This window comes from Sprattus sprattus (genome assembly GCF_963457725.1).
Source record: "Sprattus sprattus genome assembly, chromosome: 21".
NCBI classification, from domain to species: domain Eukaryota; kingdom Metazoa; phylum Chordata; class Actinopteri; order Clupeiformes; family Clupeidae; genus Sprattus; species Sprattus sprattus.
In genome coordinates this window covers 17,257,653-17,281,650 of record NC_137919.1, presented here as the reverse complement: position 1 = coordinate 17,281,650, position 23,998 = coordinate 17,257,653, and the positions used below count along the sequence as shown (strand labels likewise).

Here is a 23,998-nt window from a genome sequence, read left to right as displayed (position 1 = left end):
TGACGAGGACCAACAGTGGTCGAAACGTTGTGCCAATAAAATACACGGGAGCTGCAGCAACAGTGTGCGGGTATTCTTTCATTTTTATGCATAGCCTACCACACCATTGCAATAGTAGGTCTATATTAATTAGAACATTTGGATAAATTAATATTTGTTATTGGCCATAACATAATCAGGCTAATAGCCTTATTTAGTAGGGCTAGTCTAGGCTCAATAGGTTCATAAGGTTAGGCTGTCAAATTAGTTGGCTAGCAAAGTTAACTTGAGAAACATGGCACTCAGTTTCAGAAGCAGCTGGTGATGCAGACCCCTCATCCTCTGACACTGTGGTCTTGAGGCAAGGTGAGCAGTTTAAAATGAAAGTACATCATTTTAGCTATACTGTAGGCTTAATGTGTTTAGCAACACAGGCTGTTCCATCCAAAGGTGACTTTTTTTGTTGCAATCAGGGTGTGAAGGGGATTTTAAGCAATATAGTAAAAAGTGTTCCAGGAAAACATCCCATACTCTACCTTTAAACATGTTCAGTCACACAAATTAGGCTACATTGGAATTGCCTGTTACAGTAATATCTATCATATGCTTCATGCTTGTAGAGGGTTCTGTCCAGGAAGATGGAGAAAATGTGGTAGAGGATGACACAAGTGAAGGAAGTGATAGCAGAGAAGATTCTGAGAAAAGTGAAAGGGATGAAGAGAGGTCAGAAAGTAGTCAGAGCAGCGCCAGGGAGTGTATGCCAGAAGATCCAGCACTATGGACAGAGAAATTAACTAATGAAGAGAGAGACACACTTGTTCACAGACTGGCAAGCAACATAAAAACAAATAAAATTACAGCAAAAGACAAGAAAGGGAAGCGATTTCCTAACTACCTTCAATTTGCAAAGTCGGCCAATGGCCGTGAGAAAATCAAACGAGATTGGCTAATCTGTAGTGAAAGTGCCAAGGCTCTGTATTGCATCCCATGCCTTCTGTTTTCTCACAAGCTGAAAAAGCCATCTAGAAGTGCTCTCAACAGCAAGGATGGTGTGAAAAAAAAAAAATTGGGGGGGACCTAGGAACCTACTGTGCATAGGGCCCAGAATATGGTGCTACGCCCCTGGCTATATCTACTGCGAGGCTTCAATGTATCTTGCCCGGAACTGTTTGTACTGATGAGATAGACATCCCTCTTGTCCATCCAGCGACAAACCATCATACTTTCTTTCATTTCTTTAATATTCTCCCCTATCGCCAGTTTGGCTTCCAAGATGTGCTTTGGAAAGCCCTTCGATGTTTTTCGGATAGTGCCACAGTAATATGTTTTATTATTAAGAAGCTCTGTCACCAAGGGAAGTGAAGAAAAAAAATTGTCTGCATAGACATGATAATTTGCCCCCAGGTAACCCTGCAACAAATCCATAACAACCCTGTGGGCCAACCCTTTCCCGCTTGTGCCATCCTTGCCTGTGTAAATTTGGAATGAAAGACAGTACCCTGTCAGGGAGTCGCACAGGCACCATATTTTAATTCCCCACTTCACTGTTTTTTTGGGCATATACTGCTTCCAGCGAAGCCTGCCATGAAATTTGATCATTGCCTCATCTACAGATATGGATGGCCAGGGACTGAACATTTTTGGGAAGTTTCTCTGTAGGATCTCAATAAATGGCCGGACCTTTGTCAATTTGTCAGTGGTGTCTGACACACCACTGCACTGAAAATACTGGCAGATGGCCTCAAAACGGTTGCGGGACATTCTGTCAGCAAAATAAGGCACACGGACAGCAAGATCCGTGCTCCAATAATCCGCCAGACATGGCACGCGGTGGATGCCCATTAAAATATTTAGGCCAATAAACGCTCTCATCTCGTCCTCCGTCACATCGTACCATGTGGCGGAGGGATTGAGAGATGCACACATGTTGGTACATATACACAAATTTGTAAGGAAACACATTCCTACAAGCTGAAGCAAAATGTCCAGGACATTAGTCACAGCAGATTTTGGGCCAGGTTGGACATCACATGGCTCGATGGAGGGAGATGTCAGAGTTTGCGACCAAAGTTCTTCATCCAGTTCTCCTTGCACTGCTCTTGGTCCTCTTCCTCTCCTCCTCCTGCCCACCCCACCTCTTGCCCATGCACCCCCTCTTGCTCTTGCCCCTCTTCTCCCTCTCCTCCCTTGCCATTGTCCTCTTCCCCTCCTAACTCTCCCTGTCATTTCCACCATTTTCTCTTCAACCTCCTCCACCTCTCCTACCACTTCCAACATCTCTACTTCCTCTTCCTCCTCATTAATTTCCACTCCTTCCACTTCACTCTCATCTCCTGAGCTATCTGACACTTCAGATAGATTAATCTAAGAACAAAAAAATATAGAAATATGAGGAAATGATAGCCTCACCAAATAAACATTATGGCAATACATGATAAAAAGGAGGGTACTATTGCTAATGAGGCAGATGTGAGAGAAGTGAAAGTGGCCTATTGTTAAATCTAGGGGCAGATGTCAGTGATAATTGCTTAGATTTTCTTAATGATAATTAACAACACTTAGTAAACAAAACAAAAAAAGGTGTGGCATCCAACATGGGCTTGTAGTCTTGTTAATCACATAATGTGTAGGCCTACAATAACAGGGAGCGTGAATCTATCTATATACTTATAGATGTGTTCATATCTATTCATCCATCCACGCATCCAATATAATGTGCCCGTGGGATCACGTGACGTTAGCTACAAAATGTCAGGTACCTCCCTCACCCCTCATTAGTTCACTCGCAGTGATTCAGACAGACGGATGGAGGATATCACGTAACCTGTTGATAATCTAGCCAAGGCCTGTATGACTGTCAGGTTGTTAACCAAAAATGTAAAGTTTATCTTTCTGTACCCATCGGTTGACCAATAAAAGTTTAAACAAATCCGAGTTATCGTGAGACCGTCGCATTTTTTTCTGAGCTAGTCGCCCCAACTGGATAACCTAACTGACGAAGTTGGCTATACACCTGGACATATGCCCCTACACTCATTCCAATATCATATATGGATAATAGAGGATGTGATTACAGTATAAAGACAGTTAACAAGTTATCTTTGAGTCATCAATTGCGAGCAGGTACGATACACCGCTAGCTAGCCCACCCCATCGTACTGCTTGAAACTTATAAGCTGTGCTCGAAAGTTAGCACAAATAGCTAAACCTATCAACTTTCGTTGGTGACAGCCACTGATGAGACTAGCGATGTATTTGTTCAGTGTGTATTTATTGAAAATGATTAGTTTACCAGGCACTTACATCTATGTCATCCAACATGGGAAATCCATGTCCTAATTCATGTGAGTTGTCGTTGGTACACATCATTATGGTTTCTTCAAGGCTGAATATTCGCGATCTTTTTGGTGCTGACATATTGACGAAATTACTTATTATGTGATGAAGTCTTGAGCTGAGGTAATGATATCAGAGGCTACAAAGTTACATTCTTTGCAGCGGGAAAGTGAGTCATATGTTACAAATAATATAGCTTGTGTTTCAAAGAATTAGCTGGAACAAATTACTTTTATTGGGTAGGTAGATATAAGATAGCCAGTGACTTCAGGCGAACTCCGGCTCCCTCCGTGGTGGACACTGACATAACTCATAAGAAAACGAAATTATCCCAAAATCGCTCAATACAAACATATGGTTATAATCATGAATATATGTTGTCAAGAGTCAAAAGTGTGTATTAGGCTTGAAGGTAACATTCAGAAATAACTTGTTCGCTTGTGTTTGGTCATTATAACATACCGGCCGGCGAAGGCCGTTACAGGAGAATAGAGAGCGGCCGTTCACGGCCACTACGGGGTACAGAGGGTATTATAAAAATATACATACCTATTTATGGGTTTCTTGCGCTGCTTTTTTTTTTGCCTTGCCTTGCCTCCGCGGTCCGGACTAAAGGCTTTGGCGGGCCGTACGTTCCCCACCCCTGCTCTAGCGCTACCAATGGGTCAAAGTTGAAGATATGTTTACACACGTTACTTTTGAACCGCATGGTCAAAGGTTGTGAAATTTGGCACACTCTTTGGGACTAGTCCCCTCATCAATCTCACCAACTTTCATGTCTCCCACTCAAACCCTCTAGCGCCACCAATGGGTCAAAGTTGAAGATGTGTTTACACACGTTACTTTTGAACCATATGCCCATTTTTCAAAATGAGATATCATTGGATTCCCTGGATAGAGACTAATTCAACGCACTCTATGACATAATACCCAGTTATATAGATTTTCCACTAGTTTGAATGTTAAGGAAAAGCGTTTCTTCGCGAATCCTCCTACAATTTTGGTCGAATCTTCTCCAAAATTGCCACACATGATCTTCAGACCAAGCCTCACAAAAGTTATCCCCTGGAGTTTTGATTTTCGCAACCGTTTGTTAGTTACAGTCAATCAAATTGATGTGGCTGCCATTTTGAATGAATGAATATAACGTTTTTGGTGAATATCAAATATTCACCAAATTTGGCACAGATTATCTTCAGACCACAATCACCTCGACTTGTCAAAATAGGACTGAGTTACAGCTGTTCAAACTTGGTCCAAATTTGACAACCATTGCCACAGGCAACCCGCTTCTATTTTGACACAGTAAATGAACTCTGTGATTTCCCTCACCGACAATAGCTCACTAGGTAAGTGAGTTGGTGATTGGTGTCCTGTCGCAGGCAGCTTATCGGTTCGAATCCAGCCTCTGCTGAGTATATCAAAAGCCTCTTCTGAGTGTTTCGAAGGATTCTTCTGGGTCATCTTGAACAGCTTGGCCACCACAACGCTGCTTGCAGCTATATTTGGTGGCCAAGCAGTGAAGCTGCGAAGCCACCTAGTGGTTTTCTATTTACTATTATTACGCATCATCTTCTCCTGCCATGGGAGTCTATGGCAGCCCCTAAAACCGCATGGTCAAAAGTTGTGAAATTTGGCACACTTATTGGGACCAGTCCCCTCATCAATTTCACCAAGTTTCATGTCTCCCACTCCAACCCTCTAGCGCCACCAATGGGTCAAAGTTGAAGATGTATTTACACACGCTTCTTTTGAGCCATTTGCCGCATTTCCCAAAATGAGGTATCGTTGGATTCCCTGGATCAAGACGAGTTCAACGCACTCTATGACATCATAAACAGTTATATAAATGTTCTGCTAATTCCAATGTTAAGGAAAAGCATTTTTTCGCAACTCCTCCTACAATTCTTGTCGAATTTTCTTCAAAATTGCTACACATCATCTTTAGACCAAGCCTCACAAAAGTTAACCCCTGGCGTTTTGATTTTCGCAACCGTTTGTTAGTTACAGTCAATCAAATTGATGTGGCCGAATTGATTTGGCTGCCATTTTGAATGAATGAACTTTAAGTTTTTGGTGAATATCAAATAGTCACCAAATTTGGCACACTCTTTGGAACCAGTCCCCTCATCAATTTCACCAAGTTTCATGTCTCCCATTTGAACCCTTTAGTGCCACCAATGGGTCAAAGTTGAAGATGTGTTTACACACGTTACTTTTGAACCGCATGGTCAAAGGTTGCGAAATTTGGCACACTCTTTGGGACTAGTCCCCTCATCAATCTCACCAACTTTCATGTCTCCCACTTAAACCCCTTAGCGCCACCAATGGGTCAAAGTTAAAGATGTGTTTGCACATGTTACTTTTGAACCATATGCCCCATTTTCCAAAATGAGATATAATTGGATTCCCTGGATAGAGACTAATTCAACGCACTCTATGACATAATACCCAATTATATAGATTTTCCGCTAGTTTGAATGATAAGGAAAAGCGTTTTTTCGAGGCTCCTCCTACAATTCTTGTCGAATCTTCTTCAAAATTGCCACACATGATCTTCAGACCAAGCCTCACAAAAGTTATCCCCTGGTGTTTTGATTTTCGCAACCGTTTGTTAGTTACAGTCAATCAATTTGATGTGGCCGAATTGATGTGGCTGCCATTTTGAATGAATGAATATAACGTTTTTAGTGAATATCAAATATTCACCAAATTCGGCACAGATTATCTTCAGACCACAATCACCTCGACTTGTCAAAATAGGACTGAATTACAGCTGTTCAAACTGTTTAAACTTGGTCCAAATTTGACAACAATTGCCACAGGAAAAACCGCTTCTATTTTGACACAGTAACTGAACTCTGTGATTTCCATCACCGACAATAGCTCACCAGGTAAGTGGGTTGGTGATTGGTGCCCTGTAGTTGGCAGCCTCGTCGGTTCGAATCCAGCTTCTGCTGAGTATATCAAAAGCCTCTTCTGAGTGTATCAAAGGCTTCTTCTGGGTCATCTGACCTGCTTGGCCACCACATCGCTGCCTGCAGCTATATTTGGTAATGGTTTGAACTACTTTGAATAGTTTTGGTAGAGCTATGTAGGGCAAAGAGTGTTTTCATTAGCAAATGGTGGTCAATGGAATCTGAATCAAATGGTCAGAACAGTCGTACACATACATACACACACACAGGCGCATGAACCTTCGTGCACAAACACACACACACACACACACACACACACACACAGAGTGCTTCATGGAACCTTTCCTAATTACTTCCTTAGGGATTAAAATTGAGAACCAGTTCTTGTTGACAACCGGTTCCTAGTAGATCGGATCCTTGGAACCATTAGCTAAAGTCCTTCCGCTATCGATTCCAGTGCCGTTTGCGCATGCACGATTATGTCACTGCAGGGTGTCCGCGGCCAAATGTAAGGCCATTAAAAGTGTTAAATGTTATTTTAGAGGTATTTTTTTTTGTAAATAGGTATTATTTTTTCAGACTATCAAGTGTCCTATTGTGATTGGAATTATATCTGCTTAAATTCACGTTAGTTCGTTTACATGCGGGCTTTAGCAAAGCTGGGTACATAATGAAAGATCTTCCGCATTAGTCTAAACGTTGTATGTTTGATGCTGACGTCATATTCAGTGTTCGTTCGACATCTCAAACACTTTGCACGCTTCAACTGGGTAGCCAACTGGCTGGTTTACGTTTTTGACTTGCTTAAGCAATATAGCACTCGTGGGAGTGGGGTAGGTAAGGGATAATCCCACGGGTGGTGTTTGGCCGTAGCCACTGAGGCCGGAGGCCAAGTGGCATAGGCAACAACACACGTGGGATTATCCCTTACCTACCCCACTCCCACGAGTGCTTTATTGCTTTTATAAAACAATTCTATAGTCAACCAATTAACATTTCAACACAAAGTTATTGATTAAAAAAAAATGTATTTCGCCATTGTTTCTCCGCAACAAAAAATAGTTCCATTGTCAACGTCGTGGTTTGGAATTATAAGAATTTGGAATTAACGGTTATCATCAATGCTCTATAGAATGTTCATCGCAAAGTGATTCATTATTTGCTGTGAAAAGTCCCCGTTGGGTTGTTCTGGGATAATCCATGGCATGGAACGTCTCTCGTCCAATCAGAAACAGCTCAATAACGCGCTAGGACCCAATTGTTTTATAATTAGGCATATCTTCAACGTCCCGACAGCCAACGCGTCGTCAATGGGCAAATTCAAGTTTTCTGACAAGACCCAGCGTTTATGGACTGGCTCAGGCCTGTAGTAGGGAATAACCGGCAGGCTTATTGTTTGTTTAAAAAAAATTAAAAACATCAACGTCAACAGGATGGGAGCTAATGCACTTCGGTCGCATATGCAATCCACTTAACATAATGGAATGCGTGGTCGACGAGAGCAGATCATTCTACGAAAGTTCATGAACTCGTTCATTATTTTGGTGGTGAACTGGACGTACTGTATTACTGCCTGATGAATGATACTATGAACCCGTTCATTCTCGAGAGAGGTATTGCAGACACATAAACTAATACAATAATTGCTGTCTGTGGTTCTATATGGGCTGTGGAAATAATTTAGAAAAAAATATATCTTGCAACATATTGAAAAAAAGAACTGAACTTGGAGCTGTAAACTTTTTAATTTTTAATTATGAACTGAATTAGTTCATTTTAAAAATTGTGAACTATGAACTGAACTAGTTCATGTAGAAAGTGAACTTTCCCAACACTGACTATGGGCGCCACACCAACACTGCGGGCTGAGGCTCTGTGGTGTTAACACACTGCAGTTGAGCTCCAACGAAGGAATTTCGGAGCAATGTTCGAAGAAATGTTTCCCGACTCTGACATCGCCAAGTCTCGTGTGGTAAAGACAAAACTGGCTACATCATCAAATATGGATTAACATCGTTCAAAAAACAGCTTGTTGATGGCTTCAATAAGGCTGGGCCATTCGTGTTGATGTTTGCCCATGAGTTCATATAAGGCCTATAACACATGAGCTCATATTAGGCCTATAGCACAGGTTTATGTTGAACATCTAATTATAGCAGTTCACCAGTGGATGCCTGTTTGTGATGTGATATCAGCAAAAATTCATGTAGCAGTTGCCAGTTGATAATGCATCAACAGTTCATGCAGTGAATGCCAGTCAGTGTGCTGGAACTATCTCTCCATTGCACATTTAATAGTTTGTTTTATTTGTATTCACAAAATGAAATAAATGTGTGCAATATGTGGTCACCATCAGTGAGTCTCTAAATCTATTATGTTGTGTATAGTGTTATATATCAAAATCTGCGTAAACGTTAGAAAGATTGCTGATTAACACTTGCAACTCAGTGTCATGATGGTTTTAAAAAAATTCAGAAGGTAGTAAAAAAAGGTATTAAAAGATATTAAATTGAACTTAAGGATTGCTGCACCAGCACGCAGCCTTGTTTAGTTTAGACCGCAGCCAACATGGCATCTAGGCAGAGGCGTTAAGAAGTGTGGTTATATTTCACGCAAAAGATGACCACAGGGCCACTTGCAATGCTTGCAAAACGTCTATTTTGTCAAAGGGGGAGAAATGCAGTATAGAAATAAAGCGACATATTCAAACACTTTATATTTTGTACATACACACGGTCTTCTCTCTCTATCTCTCTTGGTCCTAGGCACTTCGAATCGAATTTTTTTTTCAAAATAGTTTTTCCATTAGCAAAATACATCTAAGATTTAAGGTGTAATATCTCTCGTTTTCTTTCTCTCAGATTCAAAGAAGGACAGGAAGAAGTCTCCTAAGTCGAAGTGGTTTAGCTGGAAGTCCAAAAAGGATGGAATTGAGTCTTGATCTCAGAGAGTACCATTTGTGTCTGTGCGTGTGTGTGCACTTGTGTGAGTGCTGGTGCTGGTTTTTGTCTCCCAGAGTGTTTGTTTGTCTGTTTATTTTTAATTTTTTTCCTTTCGTCTTATGTAGGATGATGTAAATGAGATGGGTTGAGAGCTGGTTATCCATATTGGATCTGCAATCCCATATCCCAATCCCTATTGGACTTTGCCCTGAGCCCACCAAATGGATAAGTCCCAGTGAACTGTCTGTGCTAACAATAGACAGATATAACCCCCTTAAACAGCTGCTCTTAGAAGCGTTTTACACACATGTGCCTTACACTACACCTTGATGCTATAAGTGTCATTATTGGCATACTTAGTACTAAGTATTTTATGACATTTTGAAGGTAGAGGACGAGAGCAGTGCACTTAAGATGTGCGGGCAACAGAGGGCGCTGTGTAACTGATTCTGTTACAGGTACTTGAGATCCAGCTCATACACCAATCACACGCATGAACTCACACACAGACACATACACAGTTCCTCTTCTTTATCTGTGATCAGTACATCACAGGGTCAGAGTGTTCCAGATCTTCAGGGACATGTGTTGACAAACAAAAACAAAAAAATCAGGATTTAAGTGGATGTGTATGTGGAAGCAGTCTTTTTTTAACTCTTCAGGGTTATTTTGTTTCATACCTATTGCATTGTGATAAACAATGCTGGATCAAATTGAAGGTCATTCTAGAACTCATTGTAACATTGATGCCATTGTGATATCACAATAACAAGGCTACCCTGTTACTGGAAATTTGACAGTTGTGCCCATGTATTATGGCCTAATAATGAACTTCAACATTTTTAATGGCTTTGTTTTAATCAACATTTTTACAAAGGTTATTTTATTAGATGCAATTTTATTCTATTATTTTCTCCTATGTCACCATAGCAGGAGACTGAAGCCATAACTGTAAATAGAAATGCATTAAATTCCTCTATGGTCCTTTGGGGTATTCAAATGGCATACAAAAAGCTGCAGAAAACATCTATGTTTTTCTAATGTGAAATGTTAAAGTGAAAAGTAAGTCTGTGAGTGTGAAAGTGACAAAAAGAATATTAGAATCTTGGATGCAGACAAATACACTGCTTGATTAGACATTGACCAGGTCTGATGTAAAGGAATTGTGTGCATGTCTGATTGTCTCTCTGGTGCTAACCTGCTTGTGATTGCCTGAGTATGCAAGTGAGTGTGAGATCAAGTGTGAACGTTTGTGTGATATGACATTACATTACAAAGCACTGGGATAGTATTAAAAGATATCCTACTAATGTTGCGATCCATTTCCTACATAGTTTGCAACTCACTCTGTCAACAAAGCACCAAGTGTCTCATATGTATAAAAGGTTGATGATAGGCAAATTACACATTACATATTAAAGGACAACGGGAAATCGTTTCTTCCTTTACTGGAAAAAACACAAGAAGAATTGTTCAATTGTTACACATTTTGTTGATGATTGCGGGGGAAAAAATGATCACTGATCACAGTGGATTGAAAAAAGTCAGACAGGTCAATTAAATGGAAAATATGACTGCTATCCTTCAGTTAAAAGTACCTCTGTTTGTACAAAGATGGATACTCATTCTTTATCTGATCAGCGTGTGATGTATTTCTGTAACATTACCCTACCTGTATGGAGCCAACATCTGGAGCCCAACCTTAAGGTGACTTTGTTTTTGTGTTGTTTTGTTTTGTGTGTGTTTTTATTTGATGTTTAATGTTGTACCACAAAAATTGCCTTCTATGTTCATCATGGGTAATAAAGTTAAAAAAAGAAATTCACTTATGCCAACCCAGGCACCTGCTTCATGTGTATCTATTATTTATTTCTAACGTACCTCAGCACTACTGTGCTGTTAGATTTACTTTTGCTGTAGATAAAAATCGAACTTTTATTTTGAAACAGTAAGTGGTCCTAATGCCAGGAAGTAGGAAGTACAGGTAGTTCGTGAGTTAGGCAAAGCACATGTTTACTGTGGATACATGGGGAGTTTGCTGGCCATTTCCAGGGATGCTACTGGTAAGATCTGTTTTTATAATAATTTCGATTGTCTGTTGATCTGTGTAAGGTAAATTCCGATTGTTTTGTAGGATCTGTTTAATGTTAATTCCGATTATTTGCTGATCTGTTTAATGTTAATTTCGATTGCTGTATTTTTTGTTTGTTTCTTGTAAAGGTTTTCAACCTATGAAAAGACCTATGAAAAGACTGCTCTAAAAAGACTTATTTGTATTTATGACTACAATAAATCAAAGAAGACTGTAGAAACCGTCTTGAGTTGATTCATAATACCCTGTTGATGGCCAAGGCCTTTGTCAAGTTTGGGCAGAAATGACAAAATCCCCTGATAACTTTACAGTTGAAAACCAAGCCAGTTGAAAACCAATGCTGATTAATAACAGTTGAGCTGCATCAAGACTAGAAGATTAACGGCTTCAGTGAGTCAAGAGTGTGGATGCAGAGGAGAGTTGCTAAACAGCAAGGCTATTCAAGAGGCACTAGTAACCCAATCAGTTAACCTGAATAAATACATTATCAAATTCAAAATGGCAGCCGAAGCTCTCGGCAAAACACTGGATCAGCTTAAGAAAGATAGGACGGTTGCAAAGACCTCCTTCACAAAGCAAGCTAACTATCTCAGTCGGAAAGCAGGCGATCTAACTGAGTTAGAACTCAGACAAGAATTTGAAAAGCTCTCTGCCAATTCAAGGAGAGTTATTGAGGCCAATGATGATTACAGGACTGGATTAGAAGCAGAACTAGTAGCCAAAGAAGATGGTAAAGATGATGTGCTTAGTCTGGAGCAAGATGCAGACCTAAGTAAATATGGAAATGAATGTGAGCAAAAGTTCAATGACCTAAAGCAGATTGTTCAAACCAACCTCTGGAGCAGATATGGAGCAGAGATGCTAGAGGCTGCTTTTGAAGAAGCAAGAAAAGCCTGTATGCATACATATGGACTTCCTGTGGAAGGCAGCAACTGTGAAGGATTTGACATCCAACATTCTGAAGTGGAAAAGTTGATAAAAGAATCATCTGACGCATTCGCAGCCTGGGTGTCATGGATTCCTGCAGAAGAGGAAAAAGTGTTTCGAAAGCGAAGCAGGGATCTGAGAGTGGCTTGCAATGAGCTAGACATGAGAAAAGGTGAGTTTGCCAGAGCACGGAGAATAGCTATGGAGAAGCAAGGCGCTGGCGTGAAGCAAGAACACACTGGACCAACAATACCAGTAGTGAGAATTAAACCAACCAAACTGCCCACTTTTAGCGGCTGCAGAAGAGACTTCCACCGCTGGAGGACAGACTGGGAAAGCCTTCAGAAGCAGGGAGAGCCAACCGGTTCACCAGAGGTAAAGAAGATTCAGCTTCTTGATAGCGTGGAAGAAAAGATTGTGAAAGATCTCCGTTTGTCGACTTACAGCACAGCTGAGGATGTCTTCAGAGTACTGGCAAATAGGTATGGTAACAAATGTGCCATTGCTCTAGAAATTGTTGATGAGCTCGAGAAGATTCAACCAGTCAGAGGAATTCAGCCGAGAAAAGTAGTAGACCTTATTCAGACCATTGAAAAAGCTCTTGCTGACCTCACAGATCTAGGAAGTACCGGCGCCATTAAAAACCCATTGGTGGTGAGGTCTTTAGAGAGCAAGCTTCCTGAGTTTTTGAAGAAGGACTGGCTGATGTTCATGGTGGATCCTAGCAACGGTGTCACTCAAGATAATCACTTTGACATGCTATTGGCTTTTCTGAAGAAGCAAGAAGAGATCTTTGAGAGGCTAGAGCACCTACAAATCACAGACAAAACAGAGAGGCCAGACAAAGCAGAAAGGACATTTAACAAGAAATATGCCTCAACTAAAGCCACCAAGAAAGAGGATGCTGAGGAGGGATGCATTATCTGTGGAGATGAGAAACATAAGGACAGGATATTCTTCTGCAAGACGTTCAAGGGTCTGAAGCTGTCAGAAAAGGAAGCTGCTGTGAAAAGGATTGGTGCATGCAGGAAGTGCTTAGGGTGTCATAAGTATGATGACGGCTGCAGAGACACTTACCTGTGCAGAAATGTAGACTGCAAAAAGAGAGGCTCCTCAGATCACCACTTCTTTCTCTGTCCAAGAGGGAACAGCAAGAGGCTCGAACTTGAGAAACCTCAGACAGATGACCGAGACAGAAAGAGCTTAACTGAGGAACAGAGGAGATTCTTGGGTGAACTTACCCCTGAGTTAGCTGAGAAGTGCAGGAGGGCTTTCACCAATAATTCAACAAACGTCAGCTGTCCAGCTGAGAACCAGGTGAGCCTCCTCAAAGAAAGTAGATTGAGAGAACTTCCTGTCATTATGATGTTAATTGAAGTGACCACTAATGCAGGTCAAAAAATTGGAGCGCTTGTGGATCTTGCTTCAGATACTAATTACATCACTCATAAAGCAGCCAAAAGATTGAATCTTAGGAGTGAGAAGATCACACTTATTGTGCATGGAGTGGGTGGGATGGCTACCAAAGTAGCCACAAGAAGATACCTACTCAGAGTTCGAATCAAAACCTCCAAGGGAACTGAGAAGGCCCATGAACTTATCTGTTATGGGCTGAAGGACATCGCCAAAGTTCATCAAGCTGTCAGGGCTGAAGAGCTGATGAAGTTCTTCCCAGAAGTTAAACCTGAGGAGCTGAGGAGACCTGAGCAGATTGAGTTGCTCATAAGTCACAGAGAAGGGAGACTTGCCCCACAAAGGGTGAAAGTTGTGGGAGATCTCGTCTTGTGGGAGAGCCCTCTTGGAAAGACAGTGGGCGGAGCACACCCTGATCTGTTTGAGCAAGTAAACATGGCGCACACAAGTCGAAGACACATTTCGCTCGTTCTATGAGAACAGCTGCCATTAAATATGAGGAGATCCCTGCTGAAGTCCCTTTCATGACCAAGACAGTTCACATGCAAGACACCCTGTTGAAGCTAGGCATACAGCTGCAACTCACCGTGACTTCCTTGAGTGGTGGAAATGGGATAGCATTGGTGCAGCCTGCGAGCCAAAATGTGGTGGATGTCATTGTGGGAACTGCCAGCCTGGAGGAAAGGAGATGACTTTAGCAGAGGAAAGGGAATTTGAAATAATAAAAGATGACTTTACATACATCATGGAGGATGAACACACCAAATCCCCACACTGGGATGCGAGGTATCCTTGGGTAATGGATCCTGCTTGCCTTCCCAATAACCGAAGTGGAGTTGAGGCCACCTTCTTAAGAAGTGAGAAAAGGCTCAGTAAGGAATCAGAGTGGTTTGCTGCTTACACTGCTCAAGTCCACGAGATGGTTGGGCGCGGAGCTGCTAAGAGACTCACAAAGAAGATGGCTGAAGACTGGAGGGGACCAGTTTGGTATGTGAGCCACCTAGTAGCACCAAATCCCCACTCAGTCACTACTCCAGTGCGACTTGTGTGGAACAGCAGTCAAAAGTTCAGAGGAGTGAGCATGAACGACCTGTTGCTCAAAGGACCAGACGTCTTGAACCCCATCAGGGCCGTCCTGCTCAGGTTTAGGAAAGGAGTGCATGCAGCCTTAGGAGATATCAGAAAGATGTACAACTCTATGTGGCTGGAGGAACGCGAGATGCATCTTCACAGATTCCTTTGGAGAGACCGGCAAGACAAAGAGATAGGGGAGTATGTCATCACAAGGGTGAATATAGGTGACAGGCCTGCTGGATGCATAGCACAGCTGGCTATGCGAGAAACTGCAAGGCTCACCAAGTTTTCTCACCTGGAGGAGGCGCGAAGGGTACTGGAGGAAGACGGCTACATGGATGATGTCTTAACATCTCACAATAATGCAAACAGACTGAGCGAAGTGACCGAGGAGATTGAGGAAATTCTGCAAGCAGGTGGATTTTCTCTGAAGCCATGGGTCCTGTCTACGCAAAGTGGGAGGCAGGAAAAGGAAGTAGCAGACCCCACAACGAGGACGCCCTCTGAGACGCACAAAACATTTGTCCTGCCGAATCAGTTGAGAGATGAGGACAATAAGGCGTTTGGTATTGGATAGATATATAGGTCATAGACGGCGCCTCGGATGGCAGCCTCGGTGTATCGCTCTCTTGTAATTTTTCTGTTTTGTTTAAATTGTGTCTTCAGTTTTCCCGTTCCTGACACTTTAACCAGGGAAGAACTACTGTATGCTCGTTAGTCCACTTTACAAACATTTTTCCGGTGTTCACACACTTACAAACTATTGTTTTAAAAGATTGTTTTGGTCGGAGGAGCACTGTCAATGGCTACAATGGTGCCGGTTTCGGGTGTTACCATGGAGATGAAAACAAATGCGGTTTTCATTTCTCCGTCTTCTATCACTTTCACCAGGGAAGACCTATTGAATATCCGACGGTCCAGTCCACGAACTTTTTCACCTGTCTTTATACATCCGGAATCCTTTTCAGAGATTCTGATCGGAGGAGCAGCAGCACCCTGTGGAGTTTGGATGAGACGCAGGCGAGGGAAGCGCGCTGGAGCGCTGGTTAAACTGCGACAGCGGGGGTTCCGTACACCGCTTCCATCGTTACATCTGGCGAATGTCCGCTCTCTGTCCAACAAAATGGATGAACTGCTGCTCTTAAATAGGATTAACAAGGATTTTTCACGTTCTGCTGCCCTGTGTTTTACTGAAACCTGGCTTGGTGAGTCCACCCCTGACAGCATTCTACACCTGCCGGGCTTCCAACTCCATCGTGCAGACCGTGTGAAACAATTAACGGGGAAAATTAGGGGAGGCGGAATCTGCTTCTACATTAACGAAGGTTGGTGTACAGATGTCACAGTATTAAGGATAATATGCACTCCACACCTAGAGACTATTTCCATCAACTGCAGACCGTTTTATTCTCCGCGTGAGTTTTCCTCCTTCATTCTGGTCGGTGTCTACATTCCACCTCAGGCCTGCGTTAGCGAGGCGCTACAGCACCTGGCTGACCAGATAATCACCATGGAGAGAAAATATCCAGACTCCCTTCTCATTATCCTTGGGGATTTTAATAAAGCAAACCTCAGCAACGAACTGCCAAAATATAGGCAGATTAAGTGCCCGACCAGAGACAAAAACACACTGGACCACTGCTATACAGTTTTAAAGAACACATATCACGCTGTTCCCCGTGCAGCTTTGGGACTCTCTGATCACTGCCTGGTCCATCTGCTCCCAACCTACAGGCAGAAATTAAAATCTGCAAAGCCTGTAGTCAAGACAGTGAAAAAATGGACCAACGAGTCAAAACTGGAGCTACAGGTCTGCTTTGACTGCACTGACTGGAGTGTTTTTGAGGCTACATCTAAAGATCTGGACGAACTTACTGACACTGTGACATCTTACATCAGTTTTTGTGAGGACATGTGTGTACCCACCAAAACTTTCCGCACCTTCAGCAATAATAAACCGTGGTTTACAGCAAAGCTCAGACAGCTTCGGAAGGCCAAAGAGGAGGCCTACAGGAGTGGGGACAGGATCCTATACAACCAGGCCAGGAACACACTGACAAAGGAGATCAGGGCAGCAAAGAGGAGCTACTCTGAAAAGCTTAAAATCAGGTTCTCATCCAACGATCCTGCGTCAGTGTGGAGAGGCCTGCAGGACATCACCAACTACAGGAAACAGTCCCCCCACACTGCAGTGAACCCTCAACTAGCTGACGATCTGAATGAGTTTTACTGCAGGTTTGATCTCCCTACATCCACTCCCTGATCTAACTCAGACTTTATCCAACTAACTGCACCCCCTGCCATCACCTCCCCCCTCCCTCCTAACTCCACCCCGGCACTGACGGTCAGTGAAGAAGATGTGTGTCAGCTCTTTCAGAAACAGAAGATCAGGAAGGCTCCAGGCCCAGACGGTGTGTCACCCTCCTGTCTGAAAGTCTGCGCTGACCAGCTGGCCCCCATCTTCACACGGATCTTAAACAGATCTCTCGAGCTGAGTGAAGTCCCGTCCTGCTTCAAACGCTCCACCATCATTCCGGTTCCCAAGAAACCCTCCATCACTGGCCTGAATGACTACAGGCTGGTCGCTCTGACGTCTGTGGTCATGAAGTCCTTTGAGAGACTGGTGTTGTCCCACCTGAAGGTCATCACAGGCCCCCTGCTGGACCCTCTCCAGTTCGCCTACCGGGCTAATAGGTCAGTTGAAGATGCAGTAAACATGGGACTGCACTACATCCTACAACACCTCGACTCCCCAGGGACGTATGCTAGGATGCTGTTTGTGGACTTCAGCTCGGCTTTCAACACCATCATTCCGGAAGCCCTCCTCACCAAACTCACCCAGCTCACTGTGCCCGCCTCCACCTGTCAGTGGATAACGAACTTCCTGACAGACAGGAAGCAGCAGGTAAGGCTGGGAGAAATAACATCCAGTACCAGGACAGTCAGCACTGGTGCTCCCCAGGGTTGCGTGCTCTCCCCGCTGCTCTTTTCCCTGTACACAAATGACTGCACCTCAGGAGACCCGTCTGTTCAGCTCCTGAAATTTGCAGACGACACTACAATCATCGGCCTCATCCGAGATGGAGATGAGTCTGCATACCGGAGGGAAGTTGAACAGCTCGCCCTGTGGTGCAGTCGCTACAACCTGGAGTTGAACTCGCTCAAAACTGTTGAAATGATAGTGGACTTCAGGAGGAACCCCCCATCACTGCCCCCCCTCACCATACTGAACTGCACTGTGTCTGCCGTGGAATCCTTCAGGTTTCTGGGTTCCACAATCTCCCAGAACCTGAAGTGGGAGCCAAACATTAGATCAGTCACCAAAAAGGCCCAGCAGCGGATGTTCTTCCTGCGCCAGCTCAGGAAGTACAACCTGCCTCAGAAGCTGCTGATCCAGTTTTACACTGCAGTCATTGAGTCTGTTCTCTGCTCATCTATCACTGTCTGGTTTGGATCGGCCACTAAACTGGACAGGAACAGACTACAACGGACAGTCAGATCAGCAGAAATCATCATTGGTGCCGACCTGCCCACCATCCAGGACCTGTACACCACCAGAGCCAGGAAACGGGCAGGGAAAATTATTGCAGACCCCTCACACCCTGGACATAATCTGTTTCAGCTCCTCCCCTCTGGCAGGCGCTACAGATCCCTGCACACCAAAACCACCAGACACAGGAACAGTTTTTTTCCCCTTATCGTCACCTTAATGAACACTTGAAAATGTATTATATTTATTATTATATTTATATTACATTATATTTATTTATTTGATCCTAAACTGTTGTGGTATATTGCACATTTTCAGTTAAAGTACATTGAGAGCAACTAAACACCACAACAAATTCCTTGTGTATGAAAATGTACTTGGCCAATAAACATGATTCTGATTCTGATTCTGATTCTGATATATAGTAGAGGGGGACAAACTCTACCTGATGGCTTCGATCAATTTCTCCAGGAGGAGAGGAAAGATGAGAACAGGCCAAGACCTATTGATGGAGGAGGTGAGATCAAAAACACCTGATCTTCTCACCAGAAGATTACTGCTGAGTCAGGTTGCTGGGCTCTATGACCCTATAGGACTCGTCACACCACTCAAGCAGAAAGGTGCCATACTCGTAAGGAAAGCATTCCAGGACACAGCGGGTGGAAATCTGGCCCAGAACACCTGGGAAAAACCACTTTCCGAGGGCCTCAGGGAGGAGGCCATCAAGCTGTTTGAAGAGTATTCACAGCTGGGACAAGTAAAGTTTCATAGAAGTCTAACACCACTAGGCTGGAAAGGTAAACCGTGGGCTATTACTTTCTCAGACGGCAGTGACAAGTCCTACGGTGCTGTTCTATACCTTAGATGGGAAACGGACAAAGGTATAGACATCAGACTTCTGGAATCCAAGGCCAAGCTGACGCCACTGGACCAGAAAGGAGATGCAGTCAAAGCTGAGGTCTGTGGTGCTGTGTTTGCAGCCAGGCTGAGAAAGTACATGGAAAGGCACGGGCGGATGGATATAGAGCGCTGGTTTCACCTAGTTGATAGCCAGACAGTATTGGGAGCCATTAAGCGAGACAGCTATGGCTACCAGACATTCTTTGCCAACAGGATAGGTGAAATCCAAAAGTCTGCATCAGTTGAAGACTGGTGGTGGGTCCCAGGGAGCCTCAAATAGCTGATATCATGACAAGGGGAGCTGCCCTGAAGGATCTGCAAGCGACATGGCAAAGTGGACCGGAGTTTTTGAGGAGGCCATTAGAAGAATGGCCAATAAAGTCAGCTGAAGAAGTGGTAACTGACGCCAGGGACAGCATCAGTAAGCTGCAGAGGAAGGCCTTTTCAGCAGTTATGACAAGAGGTCAAATGAAGAGATGCCGAGGGGTCACCACCCAGGACCACACCAAAGCTGAAGACCCTGTTGAGATACAGTGGGGAAAATAAGTATTTGAACCCCTTGCGATTTCACAAGTTTGGCCACTTGCAAAGAAATGTGTGATCTATAATTGTAATGGTAGGTGTATTTTAACAGTGAGAAACAGAATATCAACAAAAAAATCCAGAAAAATGCATTTTATAACATTTATGACTTTATTTGCATTTGATGCAAAAAATAAGTATTTGAACCCCCAAAACTGACTGACAAAAATGACTTAGTACTTGGTGGAATAACCCTTATTGGCAAGCACAGACGTCAGACGTTTCTTGTAGTTGGTCACCAGGTTTACAAACATCTCAGGAGGGATTTTGGTCCACTCCTCTTTCCAGATCCTCTCCAAATCTTTAAGGTTGTGTTTTCAATGGGAGGGAATGAGGGAATGAGGTTCAAGCCCAATATTCCACGTTACATGGCCCCATCCATAGTCCCCTTGATGCGGTGGAGTCGTCCTGTACCCTTGGCAGAGAAACAGCCCCAAAGCATAATGTTTCCACCGCCATGCTTGATGGTGGGTATGATGTACTCTTGGGGTCATATTCAGCATTCCCCCCCCTGTCAAACACGGCAAGTCGAGTTGATGCCAAAGAGCTTGATTTTGGTATCATCTGACCACATTCTGTCTCCCAATCCTCCCTAGAATCATTCAAGTGTGCAATGGTAAACTTCAGATGGCCCTGTACATGCGCTTCCTTGAGCAGGGGGACCTTGCGAGTGCTGCAGTACTTCAAAAAATGACGGCGTGGTGTGTTGCCAATGGTTTTCTTGGTGACTCTGGTCCCAGCTGCCTTGAGATCATTCACAAGCTCCCCCTGTGTAGTTCTGGGGTTATTCTGCACCTTCCGAATGATCACTGATTCCGCACGAGGGGATATCTTGCATGGAGCCCCAGACCTAGAGCGGGTGACAGTTGTTTGGTGTTGCTTCCATTTATGAATAATCGCACCAATAGTTATCTGCTTCTCACCAAGCTGCTTGCCGGTGGTTTTTTAGCCCATTCCAGCCTTGTGCAGGTCTACAATCTTATCTCTGACGTCCTTGGACAGCTCTTTGGTCTTGCCCATATGGTGGTGAGGTTGAAGGTGTGAAGTATGATTCTTTGGACAGGTTTCTTTTATACAGGTCATCAGTTGAGATCAGGTATACCTTGTTAGACCTAATGAGGACTAATCTCTGTGCTTTTTGGGCACATAACTGGCCATTGGGAGCCAGGATTATTGCTGTTTGCTTGGGGGTTCAAATACTTATTTTTTGCATCAAATGCAAATAAAGTCATAAATCTTATAAAATGCAGTTTTCTGGATTTTTTTGTTGATATTCTGTTTCTCACTGTTAAAATACACCTACCATTACAATTCTAGATCACACATTTCTTTGCAAGTGGCCAAACTTGCGAAGTCGGCAGGGGTTCAAATACTTATTTTCCCCACTGTAAATGATACGGATCCAGAAAAGAGACAGGGTGAAGTATCGCTTAGAGTAGCACTTTCCAGCACAGCCGTCAAAAATCTTTTGGAGATGAAGAGATTTAGCTGCTTGTCCAGGCTGGTGAATGTCGTTGCTTGGGTAAGACGGGCTGCTGATAGCTGGCTAAGCCTTAAAGACCAGACCGCAAAGAAACCAAAGTGGGAGGCAACTCCCTCAAAAGAAAAATCGAAAGCTCTTGTAATCAATGTGGAAGACTGTGAGTATGCCTTCGGAACTCAAGAAGCTCAAGAAGGCATAACATTTCCTGACACTACACTCAACCGGCTAGTAGTGGTTAGGCAGAAAGATGGACTCCTTCTCTGCGGCGGCAGAATTCAGGTCTTCAGAGAAGACAAATCTTTAGTGCCAATTCTCCCTCAAGATGCATGGATTTCTACATTGCTTGCAAGAGAAGCCCACAATATCAATCATGAGGGTATAGCAGGAACACTGTTGAGGATGAGAAGAAAAGCCTGGGTGGTTAAGGGAAGAAGGATTGTCAAAAAAGTAGTGGACAGTTGTGTAATCTGCAGGAAAATGAAAGCAAAACGGTGTCAACAAATAATGAGTGACCTACCACCTGAGCGAACCGCGCCAGCAGCTCCATTTCAGTTCACTGCCGTGGACCTATTTGGGCCATATGAAGTGAAAGATGAGGTGAAGAAGAGGGTGAGGCTGAAGGTGTGGGGTATCGTGTTCAGTTGCATGGCATCCAGAGCTATTCATGCTGACATTGTCAATGATATGTCTGCAGAAGGATTTATGCTTGCCTATCAACGATTTACATCACTGAGGGGACACCCCAGCAAGGTATGGTCTGATCCAGGCACCAACTTTGTCGGGGCCAAACCTGCCCTTGAAGTCCTCTATCAGTTCCTGGAGAATCTGGAAAAGTCAGGAGTGGAGGAAAAGGCGGCCAAGAATGGCACAGAATGGTCCTGGAAGATCCGTCCTGCAGACTCACCTCATAGAAATGGAGCAGCTGAAGCAGCAGTGCGAACTGTAAAGAGAGCCCTCCAGAATGTAGGTGGCAATGGAATCTTCACATGGGGAGAATTCCAGACCTTTGTCTATATGGCGGCCAATATAGCCAATGAGAGACCTGTAGATGCGAGAGCACAAAGTCAAGAGGATTGTGTGGAGTATATCACTCCAAACTCTCTCCTGCTGGGGCGGGCGAGCTTGAGAGGAGACCCAGGAGATTTCCAGTTTGAGGGTTATCCCTACAAAAGACTGAGAGTGATCCAGTCGGAGGTGAATAAGTTCTGGAAGAAATGGTGTCAATTGGCAGGCCCGAATCTCTTTGTAAGGAGCAAGTGGCACACGAAGGAGAGGAATGTTGCAGAAGGAGACATCGTTTGGCTTGCGGATCAGAACGCCTTAAGAGGTCAGTTCAAGTTAGGCAGAGTGATCAGTGCATTTCCTGACGAGAAAGGAGTCGTAAGAGATGTCAGTCAGAACGTTTCCCAGTTATCCAGTTATGATAAAGAAACCATCCAGTGAAGAACATGGTAGGAGAACATCAGCGGTGAGGAAGCTTCCCAAGATCCCTGCTACAGTCCTACACAGAGATGTCAGACGTCTTGTTGTGTTGATTCCAGTGGAGGAGCAATGAAGGAAAGATCGGCTCCAGAGAAGAGTAGCGTGACCTCCTTGGGTTCTGGCACCAGGAGCTCAAGTGGGAGGTGTGCTGTTAGATTTACTTTTGCTGTAGATAAAAATCGAACTTTTATTTTGAAACAGTAAGTGGTCCTAATGCCAGGAAGTAGGAAGTACAGGTAGTTTGTGAGTTAGGCAAAGCACATGTTTACTGTGGATACATGGGGAGTTAATTTGCTGGCCATTTCCAAGATCTGTTTTTATAATAATTTCGATTATCTGTTGATCTGTGTAAGGTAAATTCCGATTGTTTTGTAGGATCTGTTTAATGTTAATTCCGATTATTTGCTGATCTGTTTAATGTTAATTTCGATTGCTGTATTTTGTGTTTGTTTCTTGTAAAGGTTTTCAACCTATGAAAAGACCTATGAAAAGACTGCTCTAAAAAGACTTATTTGTATTTATGACTACAATAAATCAAAGAAGACTGTAAAAACCGTCTTGAGTTGATTCATAATACCCTGTTGATGGCCAAGGCCTTTTTCAAGTTTGGGCAGAAATGACAAAATCCCCTGATATCTTGACAACTACTGCACTTGTTATTTTTTAGTTATTGTGTTTGTGTTGTGATGTGTTGTCCCTTGTGGCACCAGCGGGAGCTGTATGCAAATGCAGTGACAATAAAGGCTTTCAATCCAATAGGGCTCTGCTTCGTTGGCAGAAGATGACCCATATAAGACCTGCATGGAGAAGGGAGGACTGCAGAAGAGGCTGGGGGTTCCAGTGCACAGTAAGTCATCACTTTTCTAGGCCTTATCCAAAAAGGGTCTTCTTTAAAGGTTACCCTTACTGTATTTACACCACACCTAATAGAAAAATAGTCCTTCTTAAAAGGAATCTTTGACAGCTCAGGAGACCTACATTTTCGGACAAAAATTAGATGAGGCACTTAACTGTACAAATCTGCCATAATTGACCAGAAATCTCTGAGCTATTCCTGTCAAGAACAGCTTCGAACAACCTTCTTAGTACTTCCAGTGATATGGAATGTCAGTGAAACAGAATCCAGCCACAGCAGTCCTTCACCCCCCATCATTTGCCTCATCATTCTCTTGGGAAGGCAAGTGATTCATGGAAAACTACATGTGGACCTCATCTTGGTTATACTATAAATGGGGGGGGGGAGGGGGGCGGGATATTCAACCCCTCACCTCAAAAGATGTGTCAACAAAAAATCCACAAACCCCCAACCCCTCTGCCTCCTATCTCTACCCGGCTGGCCTCAAGCCGGTGGGCTTATGTGCCATGTCTGCTTAAGGTTAC

General features: G+C 43.5%; 1 pseudogene across 1 annotated transcript in view; it reads left to right on the top strand.

The window, feature by feature from the left end:
• Nucleotides 1-9,174, top strand: part of LOC308382138 (MICAL-like protein 2) — a 72,307-nt pseudogene extending 63,133 nt beyond the window's left edge. The window contains exon 17 of the transcript in view: nt 9,095-9,174. The product of the transcript in view is annotated as an MICAL-like protein 2 (transcript). The remainder of the gene's footprint in view (nt 1-9,094) is intronic.
• Nucleotides 9,175-23,998: the final 14,824 nt, after the last annotated feature.